The 15,664-nt window shown below is 41.0% G+C and overlaps 1 pseudogene; it reads left to right on the top strand.

The window, feature by feature from the left end:
• The first annotated feature begins 7,299 nt into the window (after positions 1-7,299).
• Positions 7,300-15,664, top strand: part of LOC149160407 (protein RRC1 pseudogene) — a 44,390-nt pseudogene continuing 36,025 nt past the window's right edge.

Genomic DNA, 15,664 nt, shown 5'->3' on the forward strand with positions numbered 1-15,664 from the left:
AAAAATTATGAGAAAGAAGCATCGATCAGGCCACCAATTTTTGATGGAAGCAACTTCGTCTATTGGAAGGTAAGAATCACAACATATCTTCAATCTCTTGGTACATAAGTCTAGGATATCGTGGAAACAGGATACAAATTTCCATCAGCAACTCCTACAGATACGGCTGGTAAGAAGCAGTATGAAACAAATGCAAAGGCTATCAATACTCTATTAGGGAGTCTATCTCAATCAGAATTCATCAAGGTTATGCAGCTCAAAACTGCAAAAGAAATATGGGACAAGATCGTTCTAAGCTATGAAGGAGATGATCAGGTAAAATGAGCAAAACTACAAACTCTCAGAATACAATATGAAAATCTCAGAATGTACAATGATGAAAGTATGGCTAACTATTTCCTACGTATAGATGAGATTGTTAATTGTATGAAAAATTTGGGTGAAGAAATAAAAGAAGTTGTTTTGGTTGAAAAGGTTCTAAGATCTTTGTCTTCTATGTTAGAATCAAAATTTTATGCCATAGAAGAAAAACAGAATCTATAGAGCCTTACCATGTCACAGCTACACGGAATCCTAACCACTTACGAAATGAGAAAAGGGGGACCATCAGACAAGAAAGAAGCCACATTCAAAGCCTCGGGAAAAGGAGATTACAATGATTCAGGACATATGTCAGAAGAAGAGGAAGAATCAAATTTTGTTAAGAACTTTCAACGAGGTTCTGGAAGATTCAGAGGTAAGCTACCTTTCAAATGTTTTGCTTGTGGAAGAGTTGGTCACTATGCTACCAAGTGTCCTCATAAAGATAAGCTTGACAAAGGTAAGGAATCAGTTAGATGGAATAGAAAACAGAATGTAATTAAGAAGAGCTATTACACACATGAAGACAGTGATGGATTTTCAAATAGTGATGAAGAGGAACAAGGTAATGATTATAGACTTTTGATGGCTTTTGAAGATGATGATTTCTTGGATGCTATAGATGAAGAAGGCCTTTATGAAGAAATTTCTAAACTCAAAATTTTCTTAGAAGAAAAGAATATGATTATAGATACTCTGACATTCCAACTTGATGAAATGGAGAAACGCAATGAGAAGTTAGAATGTGAAATTGTGGGACTTAGAAAGGACATTGAGAAAACAAAAGCTCTTAATCTTAGATTTGCTAAAGGATCTGAAACTTTAGACGAGATTATCAAAGTGCAGCGTTCTCCTCTAATCAAGATAGGTCTTGGGTATACTAAAGAAACATCTCAAGCACAGAAGCCATCTACCTCCAAAAGTTATCTTGAAGCTGCAAGGAGAAGTGAACAGGTTGACAATCAATAGCAAAGGCACAATGAAGATCACCAGGTAAATCAGGGACAATTTACTTCAAGAATGAACAGAAATCACCAAGTAAATCGAGGGAAATCTACTTCAAGGATGAACAGAAGTTACAACCAACCACAGGTAAATCATTCTCAATTTACCTCAAGAACGAATGGCTATTTCAATGGAAGGTTTGATGATCGCAGGAATTTCTTCAATGGCCAATGTTTCTCTTGTCATAACTTTGGACATAAAGGAGCTCAATGTGTTGCCTACAAGACCATCATGACCAAAGAAGCACGAAATCAAAGGAGTGTGACTGGAATAAAGAAAAGAACCTACAATAACTTTTATGCTCTTGAAAATGAAATAGAATGTTCTATCTGTAACAACTTTGGTCATGAAGATTTTGAATGCAGGAGTAGGTTTCGGCAAACAACTCAGAAGGAACAAGCTGAGCCCCAAAACATGGAGGAAGAAAGAACCGCAACCAGAAAGATGTGGCATAGCCTTATATGCAGAAGGGCAGGAAAATCAATGGTACATCGACAGTGGATGCTCGAAACATATGACAGGTGATAAAGAAAAAATTCAACCATATAGTGCCTTAGAAAAGGAAAAGAAGGTCTCTTTTGGAAATGACACCCATGCATTCATAAAAGGTAAAGGTTCTATTCTTTTGAAAGAAAAGGTCAAAGCTAGGAACGTTATGTATGTTGATGGCTTAAAGCATAACCTATTAAGTGTCAGTCAGATGTGTGATCAAGGAAATGAGGTAATATTTCGATCAAATAGGTGTATTGTTCGTGAGCTTGATATAGGAGAAACTGTGATTAAAGGCGTAAGAACTCCAAATAATTTATACATACTCAAGGGAGGACAACAACAATGCTATCTTAGCAAGAATGATGAACACTGGCTATGGCACAGAACATTGGGGCATCTAAGCTTCTCTCAGATTAGGAAAGCATGTAAATATCAAGCGGTTCATGATCTCCCTGACATCAGAATTCCAGACAACACAATATGCAAATCATGTCAGTTTGGGAAGCAAACCAGAACTAATTTCCCTGAGAAGGAAGGATCAACTAGTAGGCAACTTGAACTTTTCCATACTGATGTATGTGGTCCATCTAGGAAAAGGTCACCTGGAGGAGAAGAATACTTTATACTGTTCATTGACGACTTTTCAAGGATGTGTTGGATAGGACTTATGAATCATAAAGACGAAGCTTTCGAAAAGTTCAAAGCATTCAAAGCCTTGGTTGAAAATGAATCAGATCGTAGAATCAAATTCCTTAGGTCTGATAGAGGTGGGGAATTTACCTCGAATGAATTTTTCGATTTTTGTGAAGAACATGGAATAAGAAGGGAATTCTCTACTACTAGGACTCCTCAGCAAAATTGAGTAGTAGAAAGGATGAACAGAACAATTCAACAAATGGCTCGAGCAATGCTTGATGAGTCAGGGACTCCTGCAACCTTCTGGGGTGAAGCTGCATTTGCTGCCATCACTATTCTCAACAAGGCAAACGTCTGGGTGAACAACACTCAAACTCCTCATGAACTTTGGTATGGTAAGACTCCCACAGTAAAATACTTCAAAATTTTTGGAAGCAAATGTTACATCAAAAACACTGATGAAAACCTTGGTAAGTTTGAACCTAGAGCAGATGAAGGCATTCTTCTTGGTTACTCTCTCCACAGCAAAGCATATAAGTGCTACAATAAAAGACTTGGAAAAATTGTTGACAGTATTGATGTAGTGGTTGATGAAGAAGGAAACATTCCTAGGCAAGTAAAATCTGAAGATTTCGAAGATGATGAGGATTATCCTTCAACAACAAATTAGACTCATGATGAAGAAGAAACCCATGAGGCACCAGAAGAACAGATAAAGATATAAGAAAAGAGTCCATCCAGGTACGTACAAAAGAATCATCCAGAAACTCAAATTTTGGGGCAGAAAGAGGCAGGTGTACAAATAAGAAGAACTATTTCAGAAGCTTCAAGCTATCTAGCATTTCTCTCCTCCACTAAACTGTTGGCATTATGACACAGGTGTGGTGCTATGGCATAAGTGCTATCCTTGATGGCAACTCACTCAAGTGAGAAATCACAGTTCAGGCTCTCAAAATGATAAGAAATGAGATACCCGCAAGTGCGCCGAATAAAAGCCGCGGGCCCACAGGTGCTCCGAACAAGATGTGTGGACATACCCACAGGTTCTCCGAACAAAAGGTGCGGACGTCAAATTCACACACTTTCATGCAAAGAAATGCACGCATGTGGGAAATTTTATGATTGATCCATGGTATTTAGTCCGACGTTTTTAATCCTATGGTTTTCGTCCGTGGTTTTTGTTTCTAAAGTATTGAACCCCGGTTTTGGGTCCCTTGTATTGGCTTTCTATGGTTTTGATCCATGGTTTGAGTAAGGGATTGTCTATAAAAAGGAAAGGAGATCATTTGGCTGAGCACTCATATATTGAATATCTAAAAGTGAGCAAGATCTGAAATTCTAGTGATCGGTTGGTGAGTGATAGCTGGATCTGAATCAAGGAGAAACCTGAGCTTTGTAAGGCGGATCTATTAATGGGTTGAGATCTCCTTGGTGCATGATTAGATCTGTAAATCTGATAGTCTAGGGTATACTTGAAGGCTGAAAAAATCTATAACCGCAGGACCGCAGGTGCGGAGGTCCGCAGGCCAGTGAAGGAGAAAGTGCGGAGATTCGCAGGTCTATCAAGGAAAAGGTGCGGAGGTGCACAGTTCAGACACGGGTTCAGTGCAGAGGTGCGCAGTTCAGACATGGGTTAAGTGCAGAGGTGCGTAGTTCAGACACGGGTTCAGATGCGGCGGTGCACAGTTCAGCAACAGGTGCAGGTGCGGAGGTCTGCAGGATCGACACAGACAAAGTGCAGATATCTGCAGGATTATATTGGTGAAGTTGCGAACTTTTCTTGAAACTTATTTTAGCCACTTTTGTCTATTACTGCAGTGTTCAGAATAGGTTTCTGGTTACTGGTATTATTTTCTGGTTACTGCATTCTGAGAAGATAGTGGTTGATTCAGTAGTTGATTATGGAAAGGAGATTGGTTGATACACATGTACTTGATGTTTGTTTGATGTTCATTGATCCAGTCTAAAAATTTATGAAATGTGGTCCCTGGAAGAAAAGAGAAGGTTGAAGCCTTTAGTAGGTGAACACCTATGTACTAGTAGCTCAGCTATTACAAGAGCTAAGGGGGTTGTAGCTCCCTTCCACGAGAGTCTGGAAAATGAGAGAGGGTTGTAGCTCTCTGTAGGTTGCAGCCTACGTACTGGTAAAGGACTACACCAGTACAAAATCATTGTAAAAAGAAGTTTCTCATTAAAAGAAGATAGAGACATATTTCAGCAGGTGGTTTTCACCCACATTGGGTTTCCACCTTATATCTGGTGTTCTTTGGTGTGACTGTCTGTTTTTCTTGTTCTTTATTATATGGTACTAACATACAAATTAATGGTCAACATCTGAAGAATAAATTAAATTATAAATCTGGAAGGCATATTGAAAAGAATTTGATAATACTATTTCACCCGCCCTCTCAGTATTATTTCCAACAATTGGTATCAGAGCAAGTCCTTCAGAAGAAGCTTGATCGCTTGAAGGAAGATCTATCATCATGAGCAATTACGAGAGAGAAGCATCGATCAGGCCACCAATTTTTGATGGGACTAATTTTGTCTATTGGAAGGTAAGAGTCATAGCCTATCTTCAATCTCTTGGTACAGAAGTCTGGGATATCATAGATACAGGGTACACTTTTCTTTCAGCAACTCCTACAGATCCGGCTGGTAAGAAGCAATACGAAACAAATGCAAAGGCTGTCAATACTCTATTAGGATGTCTATCTCAATCAGAATTCATAAAGGTTATGCAGTAAAAATCCGCAAAAGAAATATGGGATAAGATCATTCTGAGCTATGAAGGAGATGAACAGGTAAAATGAGCAAAACTTCAAACCCTCAGAATTCAGTATGAAAATCTCAGAATGTACAATGATGAAAGTGTGGCTAACTATTTCCTACGTATAGATGAGATTGTTGATTGTATGAAAAACTTGGGTGAAGAAATAAAAGAGGCTGTTGTGGTTGAAAAGGTTCTAAGATCTTTTTCCTCTAAGTTTGAATCAAAGGTTTCTGCAATAGAAGAAAAACAGAATCTACAAAACCTTACCATGTCACAGCTGCACGGAATTCTAACTGCTTACGAAATGAGGAAAGGAGGAGCATCAGACAGGAGAGAAGCTGCATTCAAGGCTTCAGGCAAAGGAGACTACTGTGAGTCAGGACATATGTCAGAAGAAGAGGAAGAATCAAATTTTGTTAAGAACCTTCAACGGGGTGCTGGAAGATTCAGAGGTAAGTTTCCTTTCAAATGCTTTGCTTGTGGAAGAGTCGGTCACTATGCTGCCAAGTGTCCTCATAAAGATAAGCTTGACAAAGGTAAGGAACCTGTTAGATGGAACAAGAAACAGAATGTAAATAAGAAAAGCTATTACACTCATGAAGACAGTGATGGACTTTCAAATAGTGATGAAGATGAACAAGGTAATAATTATAGACTTTTAATGGCTTTTGAAGATGATGATTTCATGGATGCTATAGATGAAGAAGGTCTGTATGAAGAGATTTCTAAACTCAAAATTTTTTTAGAAGAGAAAAATATGATTATTGATACTCTGCAATTCCAATTGGCTGAAAAGGAAAAACTTCATGAAAAGTTAGAATGTGAAATTGTGGGTCTTAGAAAAGAGATTGAGAAAACAAAAGCTCTTAATCTTAGATTTGTTAAAGGATCTGAAACTCTAGATGAGATTATCAATGTGCAACGTTCTCCACTAATCAAGACAGGTCTGGGATATAATGAAGAAGCATCTCAAGCGCAGAAACCATCCACCTCCAAAAGTTATCTTGATGCAGTAAGGAGGAGTGAGCAAGGTCCAATGGAAATCATTAGATAAATCAGGGACAATTTACCTCAAGAATGAACAAAGACTACCAGGTAAATCAGGGGCAATCCACCTTAAGGATGAACAGAAGCTACAACCAGCCATAGGTAAAACCTTCCCAATTTGCCTCAAGAATGGATGTCAGTAGAAACTACAATCAGTTGGTTGGTAGATTCGATAATCGCAAGAGTTTATTCAATGGCCAATGTTTCTCTTGTCATAACTTTGGTCACAAAGCAACTCAATGTGTTTCCTATAAGACAATCATGACTAGAGAAGCTCAAAAATAGAGGAGTATGATTGGGATCATGAAAATAACCTACAATAATTTTTCTGCTGTGTTGTGGTCACCAACAACCCCCCTTCTTCACTTGACATTAGCAATAACATCAAGCAAAGAGGGGACCCTGAACGAAAATCCCAAAAAAATACTTTTTCTAAATTTTTTGTATTTCTCTCCCTAAGGCTCAAATCGCATCGCATGCCTCACACGCGCCCCTTAAAAGAAAAGCCTCCAAGCAATGCGATCGCCGATATGCGATATCGCAAATCGCAAGCATCACGCTATACGGCGTAACCATTAAACGAGAACTAGCGATTTGCGATCTGCGATGGCAGCGATTTGCGATCTGCGATGGCAGCGATTTGCGATCCGCGATGGCAGTGATCTGCGATCTGCGACCTGCGACCTGAAAATACTTATCACACGATAGACCCATGCATTAAGCACGCGCCTTGAAAGAATTTAATAACCGCATGCTTAAGTATCTAGGAATGATTGCGTTACATTTATCGAAGAGTCAAGTTATGATGAATGTCAGAATTATGCATTCATTAGAGATTAATGCTTTCACGTCAAGTCTTTTCATTTCACTTCCCCTTTGCGTAAACTGCAAGACACGCAACTGATATAAGTTTATATGCAGGAAACATCTGAGGGAAAGAGGAAAGCGCCAATCAGATAGCAGAGAGAGAATGCCTCCGCAAACGGATGCCGCATAAAGCAGAACCGTGGATTCCAGGCTATCAGCCAACCAGCACTGATGAAATTAGACTATCCAGGACTCAGAGTCAAAGGCGCACAAAAGCAGCATGTTCAGAAAAGATCCTAAAGCTCAGACCGAGTAAAGCAAAAAGAGAAACGCAAGTGAAGAAGGACGCTTCAGGAAAACCTAGAACAAAGAACGGAAGAAATTCTCGACACAGGGACTTGCCCATACAGCACGACTCCTAACCCACTCAGTCATTCGCACGACCGGAAACCGAAAACGGCAACAACAAAATCAGATCGAGAAGAAACTGGGACACGCTAAGTATACACGCGGCGAATACACCCAGCTAGAGAAAAGTTTTCGAAAATATCTTCTGGTCTGCCGGAAGGAAGTGCCAGCTCCTGCTATTTCCACCTTTATCTCCCGAGTGAAACAAGAAGGCGGCTAGCCGACTCTTCCCAGGAAAGCATTACACTGTTGACAACACTAAAGAGAATATACAGAAACGGTCAGAAATTAGATTTTAAGTTTAGAAATAAAGTTGCTTTTAGTAAAAGGGCGGTCATTTGAGGCCGATTCCCTAATTTCATGTAATTAAGATTGATTAGTTAGTAGTATTTAACCCTTCTCATGGTTTTTGGAGAAGGGTCCGGAAATCTGTCAAAAAACTTATCCTCAGAACATGCACTTCTGCACCCTCAGAGGAGGTTTTTGATGAATGGATGGATCGAGATTTATTTATGTTTGCATTTTAATATCTGTTACTGATGTTGCACTTCTGTACTCTTAGCAGATGTTAGAACAAGTAGAAATAAATCATTGTTACTTGAAGTTTATTAGTGAAGTTAGTCATAAATGGTACTTTTATCTCTTGGCTAGATTCTGCTAGTATTCCTAAAGTGATATGTGGCTGAGTTCTTTGTATGTTATTGCATGAATGTCTGCATTACCATTTGGCACTTCTGTACAGTGGGGTCATTTATTTATGTTTAACATATAGAAAACTGATTATGCGATATGCTGTTCACAACTACTCTGCCTAACTTCTTATGCAGAATGGTTTATCTTTATCGATTTATATTCTGATATCAGTTGAATGATCTTTATTACCGGCTGCTGTTAGAAATCTTTCTGGATCGCATAACAAAAGAAAACACCCCGGGTTAGCGTAGATTAGATGTATTTTTCTTCATTAGATTACATTAGCATAGAGTTCATTTAGCAGTTAGAATTAAGACTAGATTAGAAGAATTCCCCTCCCCCCTTTCCTTAGATTAATACCATCAGACTCTACGCACACACACACACCCATCACATTGGGAAACTGGTCCCATTACCCCCAGTCGGACCCGCTACTCCAAACGGGCAAGGAGCCGCCAACCAGGTTCCGGACCGGGTGGGTATCCCCCTTGTTGTTGACCCGACCTCGGGGCCCTCAACATTTCTGGCACTAGAAGGAGGGCCACAGCTATGAATGGCACATAATTCAAAACCCAAATACCATTCTAAGAGCAAATCACCCTCACCAACTTCCCCGACTTCCCCAATACGACTAAACTCGGAACTGGAAGTCGCTCGGACATCCACTGCTGCTATACATCCATATACATCAGAACAACTTATTGTCGATCCCCCTGAAGTTCAAACCTTGATCCGTAAACTCCAGGGATTCTCTATTTTTAACCAGAAATCTGATAAATCTAAAGGCAGCTTGACTTCGCAATACAACCCTGCTCATCCCCTGACCCGATTGAAGAGTGAATAGTTTGGCATTCAGCCAACCGAAATCCCTCTCCCCACTAGAAAAAGAGCAAGGAAAGCATTTCAAGAGTCTGACAGAGAGACTCTTTCATCCACCTCATCCATTTCAACTCCCTCTCCGCGAAGTCGACCACCCACATCTCCACCTCAAATCACTCATCCATCTTCCGCAACTCTTCCTCCACAATCGTCAAAGATCATAACTTCTCTATCTTCTCAACCTCAAAGATCATCTTCTACACTTTTACTAACCAGCAACCCAGTGATGGCACAATCTCCATGGAACAACCCTGGGGCGATTTTAATGCCTCCACCCCTGAGTCCAATACCTGCCCATCCCGAGAAGTGGTTACCAAAGTTCAATCCAGAAACTGGAATGCTAGCTGAAGAACATATCAATAATTTCATGCTTTCTGTTAATCTCAACGGAGTTACCAACGAAGACGCTGTGGTCCGACTCTTCCCCTATACGATGCAAGGGACGGCCGGGTCATGGTACTTTTCGCTACCCTCCGGATCTATCACCAGCTGGGATATTTTTCAAAATCAATTTCTCACCAAATTCGGCGATGATAGATCGACAGCGACACTAATCAACGATCTGTCCAATCTTAAAGCTGAGGCTCGGGAACCCATTAAAGATTTTAACTTACGGTTCAACAAGATCCTCAATAAAATCCCCGTTGCTTCTCAACCCAGTGAGGAAGTAAGATGCGAATGGTACATCACCGCCTTACCTTCAAACTTGGCCATCTTCGTAGATAGGGCAAGCAAGACAACCTTAGTCGAAAACTTGGCTGAGGCATTGGCAGTCAAAAGACGCGTAGTAGCCCTAGAAAAGAGATCTACAATCGAAGAGCGTAAATCTAAGAAAATCTCTTTCAAAGAAGAAACCAAGAAGAAGCAAACGAAGGATCCTTTCGACATGGAAGGATTACAAAAGGTATTAAAGGCCATGTCAAATGAGATGATTGATATCAGGAAACAAGTAGCAGAATCGTCCCCAAGAAATCCTTTTAGGAGTTTTAAGAGGAATCCTCCTATGGAGACAAAGCCACCCAGCGTGGTCTCTAACGTGGAATCTGAAGAAGAAGAAGAAGAGAACACCATTGAAACGCATACCGACGATGAAGAAGTGGTGGAACTACAAGGGATGTGGGATTTCATCCTCCCAAAAGAGGAAGATCAAGAAGCACTTCCGGTTAGTACAAGAAGCAGAAATCAACTTGATCCTCCCTAGACTACCCCAAAACAGAAGGGCGCAAGCCCTCCAGCAAAAGAAAAGGTCGCAACAAAGAAGACAACCCCTAAAGCGACCTCATTTAGCCCAGTCCAATCAGAACAACCGCCTCCATCAAAGACACCAATAGTGTCGGATGAAATGGAGTATAACATCATCGACGACATGAAGAAAACTAGGGCTAATATCACCCTGTACGAGAAGACCCCCAATCAACGCGATCAATAAAATCGATCCAAATGACATCGCTTTGATTGGAGGGAGGTCTAGATCTCACACTCCCCCTTTCCTCCTCACTTACGAGATCTTTAACATAAACGTGCATAACTGCTTGGTTGATTCTGGCGCTTCAACCAATATTCTACCCAAGTCAATATGTGCCAGACTTAATGTTCAACCGCAAAAATCCGCAGTACGCATAGTTCAACTTGATCGATCACAAGTCGAAGTGATAGGCGAACTAAATCAAGTGAACATAAGACTATCGTCCAACCCCAAGGTATGCCAGGTCATCGATATTCTAGTTGCTGACATCCCTGAATTTTATGGTCTAATTCTTTGCAGGGATTGGTCCGAGAAGCTCCACGGATATTTTTCGACTGACTGGTCGCACATGTGGTTACCCTTCAACGGGAAGCCAAATCAAATAAAGGTTGAACGCGAACTGCACCAAAAGTACATAGTGACGGACCTGGAGGGAGAGAACGAAGCCATAGCATACAACAGCAGCATCATAGGCAACTATTCGGTAGACTCTTTCCTTGGAAATTTCAATGCTCACATATCACCATATTTAGAAAATTCAGTCGTGTCCCAAGTAGAAAACTTTTACCAGACTGATGATTCAAAATGTGTTAGTTTCTTAGATAACCCTGTAAATACTTCTTTATTTTGGAAATTATATTTTGATGGCTCTAAGTCCAACGAGGGAGCGGGAGCAGGATGTGTCTTGATTAGCCCAGACGGAAATAAGACCATGCCCACATGCAAACTAGAGTTCGATTGCACGAACAACATAGCGGAATACAAAGCCTTGGTGCAAGGCCTATACAAAGCAATCGGCTCCAACGTCAAATATCTTCAAGTCTTTGGAGATTCCGAGATCGTCGTCAAACAGGTACGTAACACCATACACTGCCTGTCTAGTCATTTAAAGCACTACCAATCTTTAGTGCAAGATCTCACTGCGCATTTTACAGCATTTAATATTTCATCAATCCCAAGACTTCACAATGCAAGCGCAGACCTGCTAGCAAACGTAGCCTCCAGACTCATTCCCTCCGAAGACTTTAGTCCAGATAGGTTTTCGATAGAATTATTTTTTAAACCGTCTATCCCTAACAACATCACCAACTGGAGAGTATTCAACGACGACCCAGACATCGTAAGTTTCCTTACCTCTGAAGGATCCTACTCAAACCAGATAATCGACGAGGACTGTCATGACCACCAAATACAACAAAGTGGCACTGATAACGCTATACCCAAATCAGTGGTCAAATTAGAAGATTTGTACGACTTAAAAAGCCGGTTCAAAAGGTGTCACACGGAATTTGTCAAGGGTGCGGACACGACTGACCTTCCTAGAAGTCTAAGACGTTCTAATGACAAACAAGACAAAATGGAGTGATCTTTCTCTAAATACACCTTTTACAACATGAAAACTACAAGTGTTTAGGCTTACCTTATTCCAAAACGCTATTGTTGAAGTCCGTTCTTGACGATCCGGATGAGCTCCTCCTTCAAGTCAATTCCTGCAACCACAAACAATCAAACAATTACCAAGCACTTGCATTTCATATAATAAAACATATATTCAACATGCAGACCAAGGAACACATGAAATAACTCATTAACACAAGCTATTGAGAAAAATAAACCAGTTTGTATTAATAACGAAACAAAGAAACTCTTACAACCTGGCCTTGGTGTTGTGCAAGTTCCTCCCAGGGTCCATCAAGGGTTTTCCTCTACTTTGACAAAGCTCACCCTCTTCCAAGTAGAATCAAGTAAAGACAATCTCTCCTCACAAAGGCTCTAATGGAAGACCTAAATCCTGCAGCATTTACCCAAAGAAAATGTATAGCTCCAACCTCCTCTCCCTCTGGCTCAATGTCTTTATTTATAGTGCTGTAAAGAGGTTATTCAGGTCCACTATCAATGGGATCATCCCCCTCTATGGGTGGGATAGCTCCCTTATTGATGGGATAAGTTCCCCCTTAATAGAGATACATGAACCAACTGGAGGCGCATCCATTTCATCAAACCGACCTCTAGAATGTTCTAGAAGTAACCACAAGTAACTTTTTCAAGATAAAACTCGCGCATTTTGCCTTTTACAGAGGGACGCACCTGTCCCTTAACATACAGAGCGTCCATGGACGCAGATTTTGTGAACATGGTCAGCGTCCCCGCAGGTAAGGCTAGAGAGAACCTGCGACCCCAGAGATAAACATAGTTTTTACAAGACTTTCTCTCTTCTTTGAGTTTGAGATGGATAACAGAGGCATGAGACTTGCCTAAGAGGGTAGCATGACTGTTGATTTGAGCCATACTAACTGTAAGTAGTCAAGGTGACATTTTTTAGTGTAACAGATTGCCCCCTAAAGTGCGAAGCCTGGAATAGAGTAGGGTTTTGTAATTCTAGGAAGGGTGAAGCGCTTTATCATTTCAAGGATTGTCTTGTGGATGGCCTGGTTGGAACCTGCAATTTTCAACACAAAATACATGGATAAGATTATATCATCACTGAGGTAGGCATTCCCATACTCAGATTCAAAACTTTAACTAATGGACTAACTATTCTGATACAGGAATGATCTTGCAGTACATCATTTTTATAGACTTTTGTAGACACAGTATGGACGCAGCCATCTGTTTATGATTAGTCTACATAGATAATGAATACAAAACTCCTCGCAGCCTGGATGGTAGAAACTAGATCCAGGGTCTTCACTTCTACTTCCCGAATTGGTACGATTCTAGCCATGTGATTAAATGATTCGATGTCGAACATGTTAGAAACCACTTGATTACCAGTCGATGATGTAAACTGTTAACAAGCATGAGAGAGACCACCAGTAATGTCAATGGTTCTCAAAGTACCAAGCACAACCCGTGAAATGTGAATAGATGTTTTGATGTCGAACACTTCACGGAATCCTTTGATCGAAAGTCAATGATGTAAACTGACGTCAAAGGCGAGAAACCTGCCATTGATGCATGCAGACTTCAAGGTACTGTCGATTCCTAAGTCATCTTTCTAGATAATGTGTCGATGTCGATAGAAAGCGACCCGTTGCAGGCAAGCCCGCAACACGAAATCATTGTTCAAGTTGAAGAAATGTTGCTGTAAGGACTGACTCAGGGATGGTCAAATGGATGACAAGTATTTTGCAGATGAAAGTTTTGCTTGCAGACCTCTTGAACACATAACGACACAACAGATGGCTTGGTGACGAATAACTCAAAGTTAATCCCCGGAACCCGGTTAAAGACTTTCAAAGTGGTTTGGTCAACTGTGAGGTAAAAGATTTCCCAACCCAGGTGAATGAAAAGTGTCGTGTTCAAGAGCGGTAATAAAGTTTCTTTTGAGACAAAAGGTGACAAACAGGTTCATTCTTCTCTCTTTTCCCCCACCATTTCTGGCAAGTACCTCTTTATTTTTAACAAGCTTGAGGAGGATAACATATGCTTGATTATAAGCTCATCCTTCGGACGAGTCCAACCTAGTTTAAATTCGAACCCTAGGAAGGAGTGGTTCGTTCCTGTTTGTAATTGAACAGGTCCTCTACTGTAAAAGTTTAACGAGCCCAGTATAGGAGAAACTCGGCGTTTTTCAATTTTAGAGAGTCTGAAAAAACTAAAGGAGACTCCACGTTGAACTTTTTCGTATATTTGTGTCCCTCAAGCCCGAAAAAGTATAAAATAATACCTGGGGGAACCGCTTGATCTTGCGACCAAGGAGTACTTTCATAATAGTGTCGTTGACCTGAAAAGTAAAAAGCGATCAAGGACACGTCGTTTTATTTCCTTATCGAGTTTGAAACGACAAAAACCCGGCAATCTTTTCCTGATTTTGCGGTCAGAAAAGAGCTAAAAGGGGACCGTCTTTTAATTCCGTTTTAACGAGTGTAAAAGAAACACTCGGCGATCTTTTCATGTTTTAGGAGTCAGAAAAGGGCTTAAAAGATGACTCTGATATTTTTGTTTGTGAAAAATTACAATTTCCCTCGAAATCCCTTTGTCCTGCACAAAAGCAACACATTACTCATACCTGTTTAAAATAGGCAAAAATACATTCAAAAACATCTTTTCATGGTAAAAAATGAACTAATTCATCCAAAAAACCTATAAAAAGACCTTTTACCATGTCATTTTTACCGTTTCACTGTTGAGGTTGAAAAAGGAGCTTTTGACAAGAAACTTCCCGTGGTCGCTGCGGAAAATCTGACCGTCGGAATCGAACGCCGTCTCATCCAGGTATTTTACACATCCTACTCTGCATTTCTATCCGTTTAGAATCAATTTTTAGGTCTTAGTTTCATTTTTTGGGGGGGTTTTGGTTTTGGAATGCGCCTCTCGGCGGACGCAGGTGCCCTTCGGGTGACCTGCGTCCCCCGACTTTTTCTCATACGGGAAAACGGTCGGAAGACGCAGCCCGCCTTCAGGCCAGCTGCGTCCGGGCGCCCTGTGCTACAAAGCCGGGGTGCGTCTTCCGAGAAACGCGCATTTCAAAACCCCAACTCTCTCAAAAAACCACCAAAAATTCCCAAATCAATTTCTAATTGCTATTTTTGATATGCAGGGCATTAATCATGTTAGACTGGAGAGAAAGAGAGCATGTAGAGGAAGATGAAGCTGCAATAAATCATCAACCTTCCCTGGATGCCCTAAGAGCATGCGGATTATACAAATATTGGACCATACCGGGCATGAGGGGCCAGGTAAGATTCTTGGAATGGCTGGTTGAGCGATGGAACGTTCAAGAACAATGCTTTTACATAGGAGGGCACCAGCTCGAGATAGAGCCCTCGGATGTATACTTTCTCACTGGCTTGCCAAACAGAGGTGAGCAACTCAGTCTTGCGGGGACTAGGCCGGGTGGCCAATCCCTTGATAGTCTCCGCGAGGATTGGTGCACACGTGGGGCTCACCATTCAAAAGGCATAGAGATAAAACACATCACTCTACCGGAACTCAAAGTCATAGCGTTCACGGTTACCAGAATTTGCGGCGCGGCCGCTTTACACATTGCTTCCGGATCCCAAATGCGGATGGCAATTGACTGTTACCAAGGCACCATTTTCAACTGGTGTGAAGCTGTGTCGGCTCATATGAAGAGCCAACTGACCAAGGCAAAG

The sequence above is a fragment of the Pinus tabuliformis genome, chromosome 5_2 (assembly GCF_031772625.1).
Source record: "Pinus tabuliformis cultivar Carrire ecotype Pingquan chromosome 5_2, CPIR1, whole genome shotgun sequence".
Taxonomy (NCBI): Eukaryota; Viridiplantae; Streptophyta; class Pinopsida; order Pinales; family Pinaceae; genus Pinus; species Pinus tabuliformis.